General features: G+C 43.9%; 1 protein-coding gene and 1 long non-coding RNA gene across 2 annotated transcripts in view; one reads left to right on the top strand and one right to left on the bottom strand.

Moving 5' to 3' along the window:
• Positions 1-18632, bottom strand: part of ARSH (arylsulfatase family member H) — a 299298-nt gene that overhangs the window by 222920 nt on the left and 57746 nt on the right. The gene's annotated exons all lie outside the window — the stretch shown is intronic.
• Positions 993-12277, top strand: LOC134757903 (uncharacterized). The gene is made up of 2 exons (XR_010132502.1): positions 993-1453; positions 11880-12277. It is a non-coding gene; the product is annotated as an uncharacterized lncRNA (long non-coding RNA).

Here is an 18632-nt window from a genome sequence, read left to right as displayed (position 1 = left end):
TGTCCTACACGTGGGGCCTCAGAAAAGACTCAGAATCCTTGACGCAGTTGCCCGAACCCGGAGCTAAGGTACCCGCGGGGCCACTGGAAGCCCTCCCTGGCTTTAGGTTTCTCCTCCAGTGGAACCGGTGAGTCCTCTGCAGCTCTGGACCTTCCATTTGGTTGATGGTCCTTGGTTCATTCTGAGCTGTTTTTCTACCTCCTTTTTATTTTTCTCCTAGGAAGTTGTTGTATAGGATCCTACTTTAGGTTTGGTGGTGCATTCTAAATGGTCTTCTCCACTGCCCTTTTCCCCCCAAATTAATCTCGATTGGCCTGTGAGTACATTTGCGTGAGAGACTGAACTGCCACTTTTGTGGCATAATTTTGAATTGCCAAATGAGAGGCTGACCTCCTCAGCTTGGAAAAGATAGGGAGTTTTGCTCCTCCTAGCCAAAAACCACCCCTGGGTGGTAGGGGTTGAGTGGGAGTCTCTGGGGGATTGACTCCTGCCATGATGTGCAGTGACCCTACAGGGAACCACACAACAAAATTAATTTTAAGAGGCTCATCCAGGAGACGGGTGTAAGAGCTGATCACTTGCTATGTTGAGCCCTGTCAGGGGTCTAGACCTCTGGAGAGAGAAACTCAGACACGTGAAAGGGTAGAAAGACTCAGTGGTGACACACAGTGTAGTCCCTCTCACAGCCAGCACACTTCAATCCACCCTATTAAAACCCAGGCCACAGTTTAGTTCCTCATTTTTAAATAAAAGTGGGAGACATAGCATGTAAGGATGAGGAAAGGCGGAGAGAGCGACCCCCATTTGGGCACCCCTTTTGGTTCTCTGGTTCCTCTACTTGCAAGTATTTGTGTAAGTGGGAAAAGCTTGAGGGCATGCCAGGTCAAACAAGAAGCTTCCTGTTACATATTATGTCTGTGCTTGTTCACATTTTAAACTGCTGCACACATTACACCAGAGAAAATTCCAGCCCAAAGGTCAACCTGCAACCATTCAGTTCCTAAGTCCTCTATTTTGCTCTTTTCTTTTCTGCCTACTTTAAATCTTCTGTGTACTTTTTGTTCTTTTCTTTTCTTTTTCTTTTTTTTTTTTTTTTTTTTTTTTGAGACAGAGTCTTGCTCTGTCACCCAGGCTGGAGTGCAATGGCGCTATCTACTGCAGCCTCTGCCTTCCAGGTTCAAGCGATTCTCCTGCCTCAGCCTCCCCAGTAGCTGGGATTACAGACGTGCGCCACCACGTCTACGTAATTTTTGTATTTTTAGTGGAGACAGGCTCTCACCATGTTGACCAGGCTGGTCTCGAACTCCCGACCTCAAGTGATCTGCCGGCCTCGGCCTCCCAAAGTGCTGGGATTACAGGCGTGAACCACCACTCCTGGCCCTTCTGTTACTTTTCCACTGCTGTTGAGATAGAAGTCACTGTTGGGATCCAACCTTTTTGTTTGTGTAAACTGGTGAGTTTGTGTTGATATCTCTTGCTAGAGTTCTGAAGTAAAAGCTATAGGATCTTTGTGTGAGTGTGCATGCGTGTTTAGATGTGTTTATGTACATGCACATATGTGTGCACATACATACATTTTTTACGTGCTTTAGCCCTGAATTGTCAAATTGGCTTCAAGTCAAAGAGTACTCATAAATTAAATAATAAGCCAAAAGCTTTTCAAGTTCACATGACTTACATAAATCTTTAATAAATAAGCTGGCTTTAAAATTATTGGTACGATAGTATTAGAAATATCTTAAAAATTGTCAGCATACATGTTTGTTTGCATTTACTGATCAAGCAGTTTCATATTTACCTCTGACAGATATTGTAAGGTGTCAAAATTTGGCATAAGGCTTACAAAACTATAAACCCAGCAACCCAGCATGAAACACAATAATCTTTGTTTCTGTACTTTTTGAGAAATAAGACATTTAATGTTATTAGTGTAGTAAAAATAGCTAAATCCCAAGTTATCAGTAAAATATCTATATATTTAAAATTTTTGCTTAGGCAAACACAGAAAATTCATAGACTATAAAAATGGTTAACAGGGAAATAACTTTAAATGATGACTATCAGAGTTTTCACAGATAATCTAGGTAAAAGATTTTATAAAATTAATTAGGTAAATGTAATGAAACAAATGCCTGTAAATAAATATAATTTACAATCTAAAGTTAAATAATAGATATTCACTAAATGTCTGGGCCATTTTCAATTTAAATAAATTGTATTATAGAAAAACTTTTCTAAAAAATATGTTCTTATTCAAAGCTAAGTTATTTTCATCTAATTCCATGTTTATTTATTTATATTTTTTGAGATGGAGCCTCGCTCTGTCTCCCAGGCTGGAGTGCAATGGTGCAGTCTCAGCTCACTGCATCCTCTGCCTCCCAGGTTCAAGCGATTCTCCTGCCTCAGCCTCCCTTGTAGCTGGGATTACAGGTGCCCACCACCATGCCTGGCCAATGTTTGTAATTTTAGTAGAGATAGGGGTCTTGCCATGTTGGCCAGGCTGGTCTCGAACTCCTAACCTCAGGTGATCCACCCACCTAAGCCTCCCAAAGTGCTGGGATAACAGGTGCAAGCCACCGCACCCGGCCAGATTCTAGGTTTATTTAAGGGTTATTTATGAAATATGGTAAAAGGAACCAAGAAACAAGAGATGTAAAGAAAGTTAGGCTGCGTGTATTGGGTCACACCTGTAATCCCAGCACTTTGGGAGGCTGAGGCAGGCGGATCATGAGGTCAGGAGTTTGAGACCAGCCTGACCAACACAGTGAAACCCCACCTCTACTAAAAATATAAAAATTAGTCAGGCATGGTGGCACGTGCCTGTAATCCCAGCTACTCAGGAGGCCGAGGTAGGAGAATTGCTTGCACCCGGGAGGCAGAGGTTGCAGTGAGCCAAGATCGTGCCACTGCACTCCAGGCTGGGTGACAGAGCGAGACTACTCCATCTCAAAAAAAAAAGAAGAAGAAAGTTACAAGGAGGTATTTTTGGTAAGAAATGTTAAAAGAAAAATAATTTTGTATGAGAAAGAATCTTGTTGTTTAAGAGATATGTTTAGGACAGAACAGAAAATCCAAGCAGGTTGTATATGGTCTGTGCAAGTCATAATACAGTCTGTAAAAAAGGAATTCAAAAAAATTTTTATGTAATTAAGTTTGCTATAACTAAAAGGAGATTATAATCATTCTAGGTATTGGACTTCAATAATAAAAATACAGTAATGCAAAAGGAGATCATTGGTTAGAACAAGATTTTCTTAAAATGCTGATGTACTCAGTGAAATTGCAAGAAGATTTTTATTTTTGAATTCCATAATCTCTTCTTGAAATTCTTCAGATGGACATCCTAGGGGTTCCACTTCTGCTGCATCCTGCTTGCCTCAGAGCTTTCCCTCTTTTGAAAAGGCCTGGGATGGTAACTCTCTCCTTCAACTTTTGCTGGCTCCCGTAATTTTTTAAAAATTAATAGTCTAAAGGAAGAGAGAGAAGTTTTGAAAACAGGCAAGTGAAAAATGTTATAGGATGTGCCTCTATCTGTGTGTCTGTCTACAAGTTTATTTATTGTCTGTTTGTTTGATTGGTTTATTTTGGCGACAGGGTCTCACTCTGTCACCCAGGCTGGAGCGCAGTGGTGTGATCTTGGTTCACTGTTCCCTTGAGCACTGGGCTCAAGGGATCCTCCTGCCTCACCTCAGCCATCCATGTAGCTGGAACCACAGGTGCATACTGTCTCGCCCAGCTAATTTTTTGTATTTTTTATGTAGAGATGGGGTTTTGCCATGTTGGCCAGGCTGGTCTCAGTCCTGAGCTCAAGCGATCCACCCGTCTTGGCCTCCTAAAGTGCTAGGATTACAGGCGTGCGGCACCATGCCTGGCCTTGTTTGTAAGTTTCTATCTGTCATGAGGAAGTAATATTTCAGTACCAAATTATATGAAAGAGCTCTAATCAAATGGCTTAAAGAAAAGTAAGTGCTTATCAGACAACCAAAAGCTAGCTCAGACGCTTTTAATTGACATTCCTTTAGTAATCTTTGGTAAGACTAATTTGGTAAATTTAATTTCAAAATCCTGTCCAGTGGTTTAAAATCTTAGAGTCACGTTAGATGGGACTGTTCCCCTGACCTTGACCCCCTTGGTGGGCAGGAACTGGAGTGGCTCATGTTACTCAGGCTGCAGTTTGTGGACAGCTATGTGTTAACAGCTCAGTGAAGGGTCAAGGTGACAGCCTTCTGCACCTGTCCTTTTGGACACCGACTTCTTGTTTGGTGTCCAAGAATCATCAGGTCACACAAACCGAAAGATGATGAATGTGGAGGACTTTATTGAGCGGTGGAAGTGGCTCTTGGTGGAAGAGGAGCTGGAAAGGGGATGGTGTGTGAAGAAGGTGATGTTTCTCTGAAGCCTAGCCTTCTCTGGCTGGGCTCCCCTCCAAAACCACACCGTCTGAAGTTAGTCATGTTTATCTGTAGTCTCCAATGCTCAGTTACTTCTCTGCTCGCCACTCAGTAGCTTGTATCCCTGCCGGTCAGCTGCTTGTGTTGCTTTTTTCTTTCTCTTTTTCGTTTTTCTTCCTGCCAGCTGGTCTGGTCCTTATGGGCACAGGATAGGGGGCAGGGCAGGCCATAAAGGCAATCATCTGGGCAGAGAAACGAGGTCAGCTGCTTTCACTAGGGCCGAGTTTCCAGAATTGAGGTTGTAGTTTAGCCGGGAGCCCAGCCATCCTGTATCAATGTTAGATTAAATTAGGCAATCCTAGGTTTGGCACTGGAAGTTAGGGTTACTGGGAGTTGGAATAGTAGGAGAGTAAGATGTATTTTTGGTGAGGTTTATAAAAACACAAAGATGTGGTTTTTGCCAAAGAAAATGTAATGTTTAGAGGCTATTTCAAGGTCACTTTAAAATAAATGGAAAATTATGTAGATAAAACTCATTGGAGAAAGAGAAAAATAAAGAGGTGGGGAATGAGAAACCTTTGACTTTTGGGTGGCCACGTGGTCACACATGGTAATGAAGTGGCATCATTGTCTGGGGTAAATACCCGAGATTCATTGTCTCATGGCCACAGAAAACGAGGACGTGGACACACAGAATGAGGTTGAGAGCAGAAGTTTAGTAGGCAAAAGAAAGAGAAGAGCTCTCTGCAGCAGAGCGGGGTCCTGGAGAAGTGGGTTGCTGCTTCTTTGCTGAAATGCAGCAAGTTTTATAGATGAGCTTGAGGAGGCAGTGTATGATTTACATAGGACGCAAAAGATTGGTTGGACCAGGTGTACCATTTGCATAGGGCACGTAAAGCTGGTTAGGACTAGATGTGTCCTTTGTATAGGGCATGAAAAACTGGCCTAATCTTTTTTTTTTTTTTTTTTTTTGAGATAGAATTTTGCTCTTGTTGCCCAGGCTGGAGTGCAATGGTGCCATCTCAGCTCACTGCAACCTCCGCCTCCCGGGTTCAAGTGATTCTCCTGCCTCAGCCTCCTGAGTAGCTGGGATTACAGGTGCCTGCCACCACACCTGGCTGATTTCGTACTTTTAGTACAGATGGGGTTTCTCCATGTTGGTCAGGCTGGTCTCAAACTCCTGACCTCAGGTGATCTGCCCACCTCGGTGCCTAATCTTTTATTATGCAGATGGACTCTTTACCTGGCTAGTGCCATGTCGCCTGTTTTTTTTGTTTGTTTTGTTTTGTTTTTTGAGACGGAGTTTCACTCATTTTGCCCAGGCTGGGGTGCAGTGGCGTGATCTTGGCCTAATGCAACCTCTGCCTCCTGAGTTCAAGCAATTCTCCTGCCTCAGCCTCCTGAGCAGCTGGGATTACAGGCATGTGCCACCACGCCTGGCTAATTTTTGTATTTTTTTAAGTAGAGACGGGGTTTCACCATGTTGGCCAGGCTGGTCTCGAACTCCTAACCTCAGATGATCCGCCCGCCTCGGCCTCCCAGAGTGCTGAGATTACAGGCGTGAGCCACTGCGCCTGGCCTCTGGTTTTTTACTGTACACGTGGTGACAAAGAAAAGGGAAGATGGAGCCTCCATGTTGAACATACCTGGCTTCCAGGTAGCCCTTTCCCATTGGCACAGCTGCCAGCATTTACCCATGCAAGCTTCCAGCTTGCTTATCTATGCCTGCAGCTCTATTTTCCAGGCTGCTCTTTGTTAAAAAGAAATGTTTTGGGGGCTCCTTTTTAAAAAGGGAAATTCTGCCTAGGACTCTTTTACCCTCACTATCTGCCTGAATAATTTCTTTCTAGTTCCTCTATCAGTAAGGAGATGCAGCTGGCTTGTCTTCAGTCACTAAAGGTCAAAGCCACCAGAGGAATTTAGAGTTGGATCCTACTCATAGTCCCAGGGAATTTAGTTCACTGGATGTATAGCAAATGCAAATTAATAAGGAAAAAGTGCACTATTCAGTCCCTTGCTTACTGCCTCTGTAGTTGCTAAAATGAAAGTAAAAGAGCGCTGCCTTGGGCGTGAAGGCGGCACCAAGCTCAGATGTGGGTCTGTCTCAGATCAGGCCAGTGACCTCAAAGCTTCCTACACAAGGAAAAATTAAGCCACGTCAACCAAAAGTTACCTCTGAGACCTGTGATTACCAAGAAGATAGACATGTGGAGGAAGGGCAAAACCAAGTAACTATTAAACCCAGAGGCTATTTACAGGGCTGTTCAGTCTTTTGGCTTCCCTGGGCCACACTGGAAGAAAAATTGTCTTGGGCCATGCATAAAATACACAAACACTAATGATAGCTGATGAGAAAAAAAAAAGGCAAGAAAATGTCATAACATTTTCAGAAAGTTTACACATTTGTGTTGGGCCACATTCAAAGCTGTCCTGAGCCACCTGCGGCCCGCGGGCCGTGGATTGGACAAGCTTGAAAAGGAATTGGTTCATCTTCTAGACTGGTATCGTCAGCTTCCCGAGTTCCCTTTTCTAAAATGGGTTGTAAGAATGACTAGTTTAAGAACAGTATGTTTATTTATTTATTTTTTTTGAGAAAGGGTCTCATTCTGTCACCCAGACTGGAGTGCAGTGGCATGATCTCAGCTCATCGCAACCTCCACCTCCTGGGTTCAAGTAATTCTCCCACCTCAGCCTCCTGAGAAGCTGGGATTACAGGCACATGCCACCATGCCCGGCTAATTTTTCTATTTTTTGGTAGAGATGGAATTTCACCATGTTGGCCAGACTGCTCTTGAACTCCTGACCTCAGGTGATCTGCCCACCTTGGCCTCCCAAAGTGCTGGGATTACAGGCGTGATCCACTCTGCCCAGCCGAGATGTTTAATTTTGAAATGCCACAGAAAGAAAGAGCATGTTTGGGCTGGTGCAGGGCCCGCGGCTCACTCACCACTAAACACTTGCTGATGAGTGTATGGGACCCAGATGCACAGGAAGTTTTCCCTGAGGAAATGGCCAGCCTGGTGGACTAGGTAAACACCACTACAAGGCCTGTTTATCCTGAAAAGGGGACTGCCCAGCCCTCCCTATAAAATGCCAAGTGGAGCACCCTAGATAAAGCAGCTGATGTGCTTCATATGCAAGCCATGTGGGATTGGCTTAACGATGACCGGGATATTCACCAGCTGAATATGCCCATTACCCAATGTATTAGTCCGTTTTCATGCCGCTGATAAAGACATACCCGAGATTGGGCAATTTACAAAAGAAAGGGGGGTAATTAGACTTACAGTCCCACGTGGCTGGGGAAGCCTCACGATCGTGGTGGAGGGCAGGGAGGAACAAGTCACATCTTACATGGATGGTGGCAGGCAAAGAGAGAGAGCCGAGCGAAAGGAGTTTCTCCTTGTAAAACCATCAGATCTCGTGAGACTCATTCACTACCATGAGAACAATATGGAGGAAACCGCCACCAGAATTCAATTATCTCCCACCGGGTCCCTCCCACAACAATGGGAATGATGGGAGATACAATTCAAGATGGGCATTGGGTGTGGACACAGTCAAACTATATCACCGAGGTCACAGTGTGAAAGGAAAATAAATCTCAGGACCCCAACATCACTAAGCCAAGGGAAGAGTCAAGCTGGGAACTGTGTCAGGCAAGCCTGCCTCCCATTTGATTCTTAAATAAGACAGCTACAAAGATAAGAAGCTACATACCCCCCTCACAATTTGTGCTTAAGGAAATTCCTTGTGGACAAAGGACAGACGGAACTCAAAGTCATCCTTCCAAGGCTCCCCTGAGACAAATGCTTATCTGATAACTTCCTCTGCCCCATTGCTTATGTAAAAGTACAGATTCACGGAGCCAGCCTAAGTTGTGTATTCAGTGGAAAGCTGATCAAGGACTCAAAAGAATGTAACCTTTTGTCTCTTGTCTACTTCTAATCTGAAAGCTCCCACTCCAAGTTGTCCTGAATTACCGAACTGAGCCCATGTATGTCTTACACATATTGATTGATGTCTCATGTCTCCCTAAAATATATACAAGCAAGCTGTGCCCTGAACACCTTGGGCACATGTCGTCAGGACTTCCTGAGGCTGTGTCACAGGTGCACGTTCTCAACCTTGGTAAAAGAAACTTTCTAAATTGACTGAGACCTGTCTCAGATATTTTGGGTTCACAGTAGATTCTCAGTGTATTAATGATGTTATGGGAAGAACTGTGAAGCTCATAAATTTGGAAAGGAAAGGTTTATTTCTATAAATGTTGTGGTTCAAGGGTCCCCTTCTACAAGAGCACCCCAGGTGACATGACTCTTGCAGAATCAAACAATGGTTGGAGAAACCTTATCAAATTTGCAGTTGTAGCTTTCCCTCATGGGTCTTACAGATGCTACCAAAAGACTAGGGTGTCAACGAGAAGAGACAAACTGTAAATTTTTTTAAGAGGTTTATTCTGAGCCAAATATGAGTGACCATGGCCGCCCATGACACAGACTTCAGGAGATCCTGAGAACATGCGCCCAATGTGGTCTGAGGACAGCTTGGTTTTCTACATTTTAGGGAGACATGAGACATCGATCAATACATGTAAGACATACATTGTTTCCGTTCAAAAAAGGTGAGATAACTCAAAGTGGGGGATTCCAGCTCATGGATGGACAAGACACAAAAGGTTGCATTCTTTTCGGTCTTTGATCAGAATACACAATTTACATGTGACGGAGGTTGGGGGGTGGGGGTGGTGGGTAGAGGAATAGTGACTGATGCCTGTTCAGTGAATCTGCATGTTTGCGTAAACAATAGGGCAGGGGAATCTATCAGATATGCATTTGTCTCAGGTGAGCAGAGAGGGCTGACTTTCACTTCTGTCTCTCCTTTGACCCACACCTGTGAAGATAAGCCAAGGTGAAATTGAACAGAACTGTTTTAGGGTAAAGATCTTGAGGTCCACAAAAAATTTCTTTGTGGGCAAATTATGAAAGAGGTATGTAGCTTTTTGTTTTGTTTGTTTGTTTTTGTCTCCATAGCTGTCTTATTTAGGAGAAAATGGGAGGCAGGTTTTTCTGATGCAGTTCCCAGCTTGCCTTTTCCCCTTGGCTTGGGGATTTTGGTTTCCTTTCACTAATTAACAAACAAAATAAATAAATTAACAAACAAAAACAGGGAAGGGAAAAGTGAGTCAAAGGGCTCATGCCAGAAGGGTGGAAATCTTTAGATAATTATTTTGTTATTATTATTAATTTTTCTTTTTTTGAGATGGAGTTTTGCTCTTGTTGCCCAGGCTGACATGCAATGGTGCCATCTCGGCTCACTGCAACCCCGCCTCCCAGGTTCAAGTGATTCTCCTGCCTCAACCTCCTGAGTAGCTGGGATTACAGACACCTGCCACCACGCCCAGCTAATTTTTGTTTGTATTTTTAGTAGAGACGAAGTTTCACAATGTTGGCCAGGCTGGAATCTTTAGATAATTGTTAAGAAATAAAAGAAAAGGAAAATTGATGGAGTTAAAACAAAAGACTTTACAACATGATCAAAGGTTGGGTGGGCCACAGGGAGCCCCAACTGGTCCCCCAACATGAAGGGGCCCCATGCCAGTTTTCTTCATTTGCCTCAGATTGGAGAAGTTTAAGAAAAATTGAGGCTGGGCATGGTGGCTCAAGCCTGTAATCCCAGAACTTTGGGAGGCCAAGGCAGGCGGATCATCTGAGGTCAGGAGTTCGAGACCAGGCTGGCCAACATGGTGAAACCCCGTCTCTACTAAAAATACAAAAAAATTTGCTGGGCGTCGTGGCACGCACCTGTAATCCCAGCTACTCAGGAGGCTGAGGCAGGAGAATCGCTTGAACCCAGGAGGCAGAGGTTGCACTGAGCAGAGATCATGCCATTGCACTCCAGCCTGGGCAAGAAGAGCGAAACTCTGTCTCAAAAAAAAAAAAAAAAAGTTTTAGAGCAGGAATGAAAAGAAGGAAAGTACACTTGGAAGACGGCCAAGTAGCTGACCTAAGAGATCAAGTGTATGGTTGGCCTTTAGACTTGGGGTTTTATAGGTTGGCATGCTTCTGGAGTCTTGTGTCCCTTCTCCGCTGAGTCTTCCCTTGGGGTGGGCTGTCCACATGCACAGTGGCCCGCCAGCACTCGGGAGGGGAGCATGCGCAGTGTGTTTACTGGAGTCGGACGCATGCTCACTTGAGGCGTTCTTCCCTTACCAGCTGAATGTTCCTAGAAGGTTATAGACCAGTTAAACTCCACCGTTTTGCTTCTCAGTGTGCATGCTTGAGCCCACTCACTCACCTCCTGAGATCGTATTGGGAAGCTGCTGACCACCAGTTTTAGGTGTTTTCTATTTACTGGGAGACGGCCTTTCCCTGGTGCTGACTGTGACCAATTATGATTTTAGAGACAGTTTATCAACCGCCTGACCATCACCTGATGGTCTTCTGACATTTCTGGTGTGTGTGGGGAGGGGAGCAGGGGGAACCCATCTCCTGCCCTGTTCATGCCTGACACGCTACCTACCCTAACAGTAGTGTCAGAGGTGTGTGAACCAGAACAACTCCATCTTAACTAGGAGCTGGGTAAAATGAGGCTAAAACCTACTGGGCTGCATTTCCAGATGATGGAGGGATTCTAAGTCACGGGATGAGATAGGAAGTCAGCAAAAAATACAGGTGATAAAGACCTTGCTGATAAAACAGGTTGCAGTAAAGAAGGCGGCCAAAACCCACCAAAACCAAGATGGCCACAAGAGGGACCTCTGGTCGTCCTCACTGCTACACTCCCACCAGCACCATGACAGTTTACAGATGCCATGGCAACGTCAGGAAGTTACCCTATACAGTCTCGGGACCCCTGTCCTGTAACAGTAGGAGGCACAAGATCCCAAGTTTGTTTAAATCCCCTTAGGGCACCTCCCAAGCCTTGCAGTGACCTGCCTTGCTGAGGGTGGGAGAACTGGCCCCATATCCTATCACCTGAAGGATCTCATTGTTGGTAGCCTCAGGTAGGACCCACCTGTCTGCAAAAAGCAAACAACAAAAATTTTAAAATCCACGCTCTCCTTCTGCTTGGGGTGAGGCTTCTGTAGACAGATCTAGGGCAGGTCTTCAAAGGGACAGTTTGAAAGAGGAGTCGTGAGGTCTGCCTTTTCCCAAAGCCTCCTCCCCCTGGGGACCTGCAAGGGCAAGGATGGGGAGATTGGATTCCATCGACATTGCATCTGCTTTGTTCTGAAAACTCCCCAGGTAGCTCTGCGGAGCCGGTTGCCTCCCTAAAGCCCCACACCCAGTCTTTTCTCTTCTTTTTCTTTTTTTTTTTTTTTTGAGAGGTCTCCAAGCTAGATGCATTCAATTCTTTCTGTATTCAACAAGATAACCCTCTAAAAAAAAACCTGTCTGCCGGGTTTTAAGTATTCCAGTAGAGACACATGCAGAGAAAAACATTTGCAGTGAAATGAGAGCTGTGACTGATGTTTCTGTTCCTTAGATCCTGGGGAAGCAGGAAGATACTCCAAGGAAACATCAGAAACCCAGGAGGCAGACAGAAGAGGACCCTGGTTTCCCCAACAGCCAAACCATAGCACTCACTGCTCTAAACTGCCTTTCTGAGAGCTGATTATTTTCCACATTTGAAAAATGGCCAAGCTGAGTCAAAAGATCCTCCCGTGAAACAGCTAGCTCACTCGGGGGTAATTCTAAGCACTGTAGATTCCTCCAAACACCTGTCTTTGCAAACCAAGCAACTTTTCCAGTGTACAATAAGACAATTAAGAGGAACAAAGCCATTCTAGCCCTCTCTTCACTCACCTTTTTCTTTGTCTATGTGATTTCAACATCAAGTTAATTGGCAATTGCGGTTACCATAAAGTGCTTCCTTGCCAGTTTTAGAGTGTCTTTCAAATTGCCCATGTATTTAAAATTGTCTTCTTCTTGGAAGATTAAGCCCTGCCTGAAAGCTTTTGTTTCAAATTACTATTGATTGAATCATACAGCCTTCAAAGGGAAGGAAATTCTAACACAGGCTATAATGCAGATGAACCTTGAGGCTGTTACGCTAAGTGAAATAAGCCAGGCACAAAAGGACAACTAGAGTGTGGTTCTGCTTATTTGAGGCGGTCAACCTAAAAGGAAGAAGCTGAGGCAAAATTAATATAAATAGTTTATTTGAGCCAAGCTTGAGGCTTGCAAACTGGAAGAATAGATTCAAGTTGCCCTGAATATACACTTAGACGCTCTGATTAGCAGCCGTTGCAAGTGGATGTGTTTGTTTGAGACAGGGTCTCACTTTGTCGCCCTGGCTGGAGTGCAGTGGCATGAACACGGCTCACTCCAGCCTTGACCTCCTAGGCTCATGTGATCCTCCTGCCTCAGCCCCCCAAGTAGCTGGGACTACAGGTGCACGCTACCACGCCCAGCTAATTTTTACACTTTTTATAGAGAAGCGATTTCACGGGGAGTGGATTGATACAAAATTGTTGTCAGAAATTCTTGCTGTTTACAGAAATAATACTGATTCGTGATTGGCTGTCTCTTGTTAAGCCATAGGGTGTGGGTTGTGGTATCCAGTGTGGTATTATAAGGTTAACTTATAGTTATGTGTGACAATGGCAAGCAGTTTCAATAGATGTATACATAGCTCAAAGCGGGGACTAGGGCACGATTGCTGTCTCGTCTTAATGCATTTCTGGGCCTGATAATTTGAAAGTGCTCAAATTCCTCAGATAAAAGTACTTCTCTTTCATGAAAATACTTGGAATAGTCAAAATCACCAAAGCAGAAAATCGAACAATGCTGCCAGGGCTTGGCGGAGGAGGAAATGAACAGATGAGGACACTATGCAACTGCTATGTGTATTTTAACACAATCAAAAAATAGAAAGCTGGGTCCAGTGGCACTGGATTACAGTGCCTGTAATCCTAGCACTTTGGGAGGCCGAGGCGAGCGGATTGCTTGAGCCCAGGAGTTGAAGTCTAGCCTGGGCAACACGGCAAAATCCCTTCTCTACCAAAAATACTAAAAATATGTCGGGTGTAGTGGCATGTGCCTGTAATCCCAGCCATTCCAGAGACTGAGGCGGGAGGATTGTTTGAGTCTAGGAGGTGAAGGTTACGGTGAGCAGACATGGCACCACTGCACTCTAGCCTGGGTGACGGACAGACCCTGTCTCAAAAAAAAAAAAAAAAAAAGAAAAAAAAAGTGAAAATGTGCCATCCCCTTGTTACAAAACCATGATAGTTTTTATAAAGGGCTGTTCCCCTGCACACACTCTCTTGCCTGCCACTATGTAAGACGTGCCTATGCTCCTCCTTCACCTTCTGCCATGACTGTGAGGCCTTCCCAGCCATGCAGAACTGTGAGTCCATTAAACCTCTTTTTCTTTATAAATTACCCAGTCTCAGGTATTTTCTTCATAGCAGTATGCAAATGGACTAATACACACACCCAAAGGTATTATGTAATAAATTATAAAGGATCTTTCTGGTCCTCTTTGCATAGAAAGATCCAGGAATGACCTCCCCTTTATGAAAATACTGTCAGAGGCATTTGAACCAGAGTGACTCCATCTTGAATAGAGGCTGTGTAAAATGAGGCTGAGACCTACTGGGCTGCATTTCCAGGAAGTTAAGCATTCTAAGTTATAGGATGAGATGAGAGGTCAACACAGGATACAGGTCACAAGGACCCAGATGATAAAACAGGATGCAGTAAGAAGCTGTCCAAAACCTAGAAAAACCAAGATGGTGATGAAGGTGACCTCTGGTCGTCCTCACTGCTCATTATATGCTAATTATAATGAATTGGCATGCTGTAAGACACTCCCACCAGTGCTATGACAGTTTACAAATGCCATGGCAAGATCAGGAAGTTACCCTATGTGGTCTAAAAAAAGGAGAAGCCCTTAGTTCTGTGAGCTGCCCACCCCTTTCCCAAAAAACTCATGAATAATCCACCCCTTGTTTAGCATATAATCAATGTATTAGACTATTCTCACATTGCTATGAAAAACTTCCCAAGACTGGGCAATTTATAAAGGAAATAGGTTTAGTTGACTCACAGTTCCTCAAGGCTGGGGAGGCCTCAGGAAACTTATAATCATGGCTTAAAAGGAGGCAGGCATGTCTTACATGGTGGCAGGCAAGAGAGCAGGTGCAAGAGAAAGCAGGGAAAACTGCCTTATAAAGGTATCAAATCTCTTGAGAACTCGCTCACTTCACTATCATGACAACAGCATGGGGGAGACTGCCCCCATGATCCAAACACCTCACGCCAGGTCCCTCCCTCAATGCACAGGGATTATGGAAATTACAACTCAAGATGAGATTTGGGTGGAGACACAGAGCCAAACGATATCAATCCAGAAGTATCTATAAGTATAATCAGCAGAGCAGCCCACACTGCTGCTCTACCTATGGAGTAGCCATTCTTTTATTCCTTTACTTTCTTAATAAACTTGCTTTCACTTTATGAACTTGCCCTGAATTCTTTCTTGCATGAGGTTCAAGAATCCTCTCTTAGGGTGTGGATAAGGACCCCTTTCCGGTAACAGTACCAACTAATATCCAGGCCTCTGGGGCCCCTTGCTTCTGGAAAGGTAGTACTTTGGTCTTGCTCCGAGACCTCTCTGGTTTTTGCTTTCCCCATTCCTGGACTCAGGGGAAAGAAATAGTGTGTGGGTGGAAAAAGGATGCCTGATGCTGTAGTTGCATTGGAGTTTCCATAAATGTCCTGATAGCACAAAGGGAGGAGCAGCAGAGTACTAAAAAGCCAGTAGGCATGACTGGAACACTACTCGAAGGCCAGGAGCCCTACTGCACAGTAGGTTGCAGAAGTGTCCAAAACAGATGCTGTTTCTACCCATTGGAGCCTATAGTCAGTGTCCCCAGGGACCATGATGAGGGGGAACGAGGCTCTCCAGGAAGCTATGAGTGGCTTTTCTCTCTTAAAGCAGCAGTAGGAAGAATCCAGAGACTAAAGCCCACAACCAGCCACTTGTGCAGTCTATTGAGACTGGGGTTTAGAGTCTTGACAGCTCAATGCAGATACTTTCATTACCAGCTCTGAAACAGTCCCTATAATCTTCATGAATTAATAATAGAGGAAGAGAGGAGAGAAATGAAAATAAAGCAAGCTTGCAGCCCATGCAGCATTCATCCTGAGTTCAGCCTACTCTCTGCCCTGCAACCTCATGGTTGTCTGATGCCTCTTGTCCTAGAAGCAAACGGATGTTAGGTTATAGTGCCCTGTAACTGCTCTGGAGACAACAACTTGTACATTAGGAAACATTACATTTTCCCTTTGAGATATTCGTTCACAAATTGGCTTTTCCTATTCCTACAACCATCACTGTAGCCAGGCACGTGCAGAGGTGCATGCTTGGCTATAGTCATAGTGATAGGAATCTATACAGGGGATAAAATTTCACAGCACTACACATGCACACACATTTCACATAAAACCCATGGAAATAAAATAATGTAATTTAGTGAAGAGTATTTGATATGGTTTCGCTGTGTTCCCACCCAAATCTCATCTTGAATTTTGAATTGTAGCTCCCATAATTCCCATGTGTTGTGGGAGTGACCCAGTGAGAGATCACTGAATTATGGGAGCAGTTTCCCCATACTGTTCTTGTGGAAGTGAATAAGTCTAATGAGACCTGATGGTTTTATAAGGGATTTACCCTTTTGCTTGGCTCTCATTCTCTTTTGCCTGCTGCCATGTAAAACATGCCTTTCATCTTCCACCATGACTGTGAGGCTGCCCCAGTCATGTAGAACTGTGAGTCCATTAACCTCTTTTGCTTTATAAATTACCCAGGCTCAGGTACGTCTTTATCAGCAGAAGAAAACAGAATAATACAGTATTGTACCAATGTCAGTTGACTGGTTTTGATGGTCTACAATAGTTAAATAAGATGTTATAATTGGGGAAAGCTAAGTGAAGGGTCCACAGGAACTATATGTATCATTTTTGCAATAATTTGTGTGTCTTAAAAATTATCTTAAAATAAAAAATTAAAAACACTTAATGAAATGGATGACAGGTCCATTCCCACCCATTCGAATCAGAGAAGAGGAAAATGCCAAATCACTATATTCTAAGATTTGTTCAACTAGAGAGGCAGTGAGTGGATCAGCCCCTTTGGACTATTGCCAGAGGTGACCAGTGGAAATTGATCCTATAGACTCCTGCATTCACAGCATACATTCAGTCTTCCGATCACTTGAATCAGATCTGGGTGAAATCGAAAGCTCATTGGTTGTTTATGATGAACTAATATAGCCAATTCTCATTATTCACAGCAGTCATTTTATAAAATCGCCAAAAACACTGAATTAGCAAAGACTGAACCATTGATCCTACTAGAATTATAAGGTTAGGTTCCTGCGAGTGTCTGGTCACATTTTCATCAAATTATCAATACACAACCTTGTTTTAGGTGTGTTTCTGTTTAAAGGCACATTATTGAATACATATTGTTGACTCATTCTCATTGAACTCACGGCCAACAACTGTAACTCCTGCCTGAGCACCTGAAAGAAGCATCTCTAACACACGTATTTTCTCTGTAAGCAACATCACAGGCTTCTTGCACTTAGGAACACTTGACAGCCCTCCAGCACAATGCTTAGGGTCATTTTAAACAGCAAAATTACCAGCAGAAAGAGACTGCATTTTGCAAAAATGAAAAAAGCATGGCACTCCATAGACCACAACAAGGCACTTGTTTATAGTATGAACTGAAATAAGAAGGCAGAGCATTGCCTTGTTCAAGCTTAGCCAGAAATGTACAAACCAGGTGACTCAAATTATTTACTGCTTTAAATGTTCACGAAAGTGCAATGAGTATTAATTTGGGGTTACAAAGAAATTAGAGCAAGTAGCTGAATTTGCAAAGAGAGCATCTGCAAATAATGAAGGTTGACTCCACTTGGGTAACCCCCCAAAAACCTTGACCTCTGGCATTTACGCCCTTGTGTATACCTTTCTGTTGAACCAGAGTAGCCCTGGGATATGCTTTATCCAACACTATATGGCAGAGGGTGGCTGCATTCACCCCAGGTCTAAGAAGAACCGAAAGCTTCTGCTTTTGTGACACGGGGTAAGTCACCCTCTAACTACCTTGAGACAGCCATATTGTAAGAAGCCTGAACGATCCCTGTGGAGGAGAATCGAGGCCAGGCCAGTCAATAGCCATACTGAGCTCCTGGCCTTCAGACAGCATTCCTCTGCCAGGCCAATGCATGGGGCCATCTTGGGAGTAGAATGCTTCAGTCATGCCGAAGATGTTTCTGCTTATGTCCCAGGGAGCAGAGAAGTGCTGTGTCCACCAAACTCTGCCATGTGGCAGGATCCCAAGCAGATGACTGAAATGGGCATAGTCATGGCCCTTGTTCATCTCTTCTTTCTCTACCTGATATACAGCTTGCTTCTAGGAGATGGTTGCTTTGACTTCTAAGATTGTTTACCCAAACCCCACTTGCTTTGAAATGCAAATGTGTGCATTCTCAATGCAAGGGAGCTCTTCCAAGGATTGAAGAAATAAAACAGGATGCCACCCTTCAGCTCTCTTGAAATTTCTTTAGACCAATGTCAGCCATCAAACAAAAACAGTCACTAGAGGGTCTGTATTTTTCTAAGACTGTTTGTTGCCATTTTCTACTGTTTTTAGCTATGTTTTGCATCTGGGTGAGACTAGCATGGGTTATGTGATGACCCAATATTTATTGTTTACTATTGCTACTCAAGTTCTTTCTTACTAGGTTCTCTCCAGGTGGGAAGGAGGCAAACATTGACGTGATGCAAAGTTGAACATTTATTCTGTGACATGAAGGTCAATCAACTCAAAGCATATTAGTGATGACAATTCTTCATTTAACACATCTCCCCTCTCCAAGTCCTGGAAGGAATATGACCTGAAGTAAATACAAGTACACAGGATTTATAAGTGGAATCTCCTTGTGTATACATAAAAAAGGGTGGTGAACACACAAGATTCTGTGCATCCTCAAGAAACAGCCTCATGTGGCCCCAGTAGCTTTACAATGGGCAGGTCTGGACAGAGCAGCCCCAAATCTGTTAAACAAAAAAACAAAACTCCTTAATCACATGGGCGCCATGATGGTGATAACCCACGTATACCTAACTCTCTAGGGCTCCATGATTAGAGGTTTAAACTGGGAAACAAACTAGCATTGCCTTTGGTTGGAATGAATTCTTAAGCTCATTAGTTACATGA

This window comes from Gorilla gorilla, chromosome X (genome assembly GCF_029281585.2).
Source record: "Gorilla gorilla gorilla isolate KB3781 chromosome X, NHGRI_mGorGor1-v2.1_pri, whole genome shotgun sequence".
Classification (NCBI taxonomy): Eukaryota; Metazoa; Chordata; class Mammalia; order Primates; family Hominidae; genus Gorilla; species Gorilla gorilla.
This window is presented reverse-complemented; position numbering and strand designations above follow the sequence as displayed.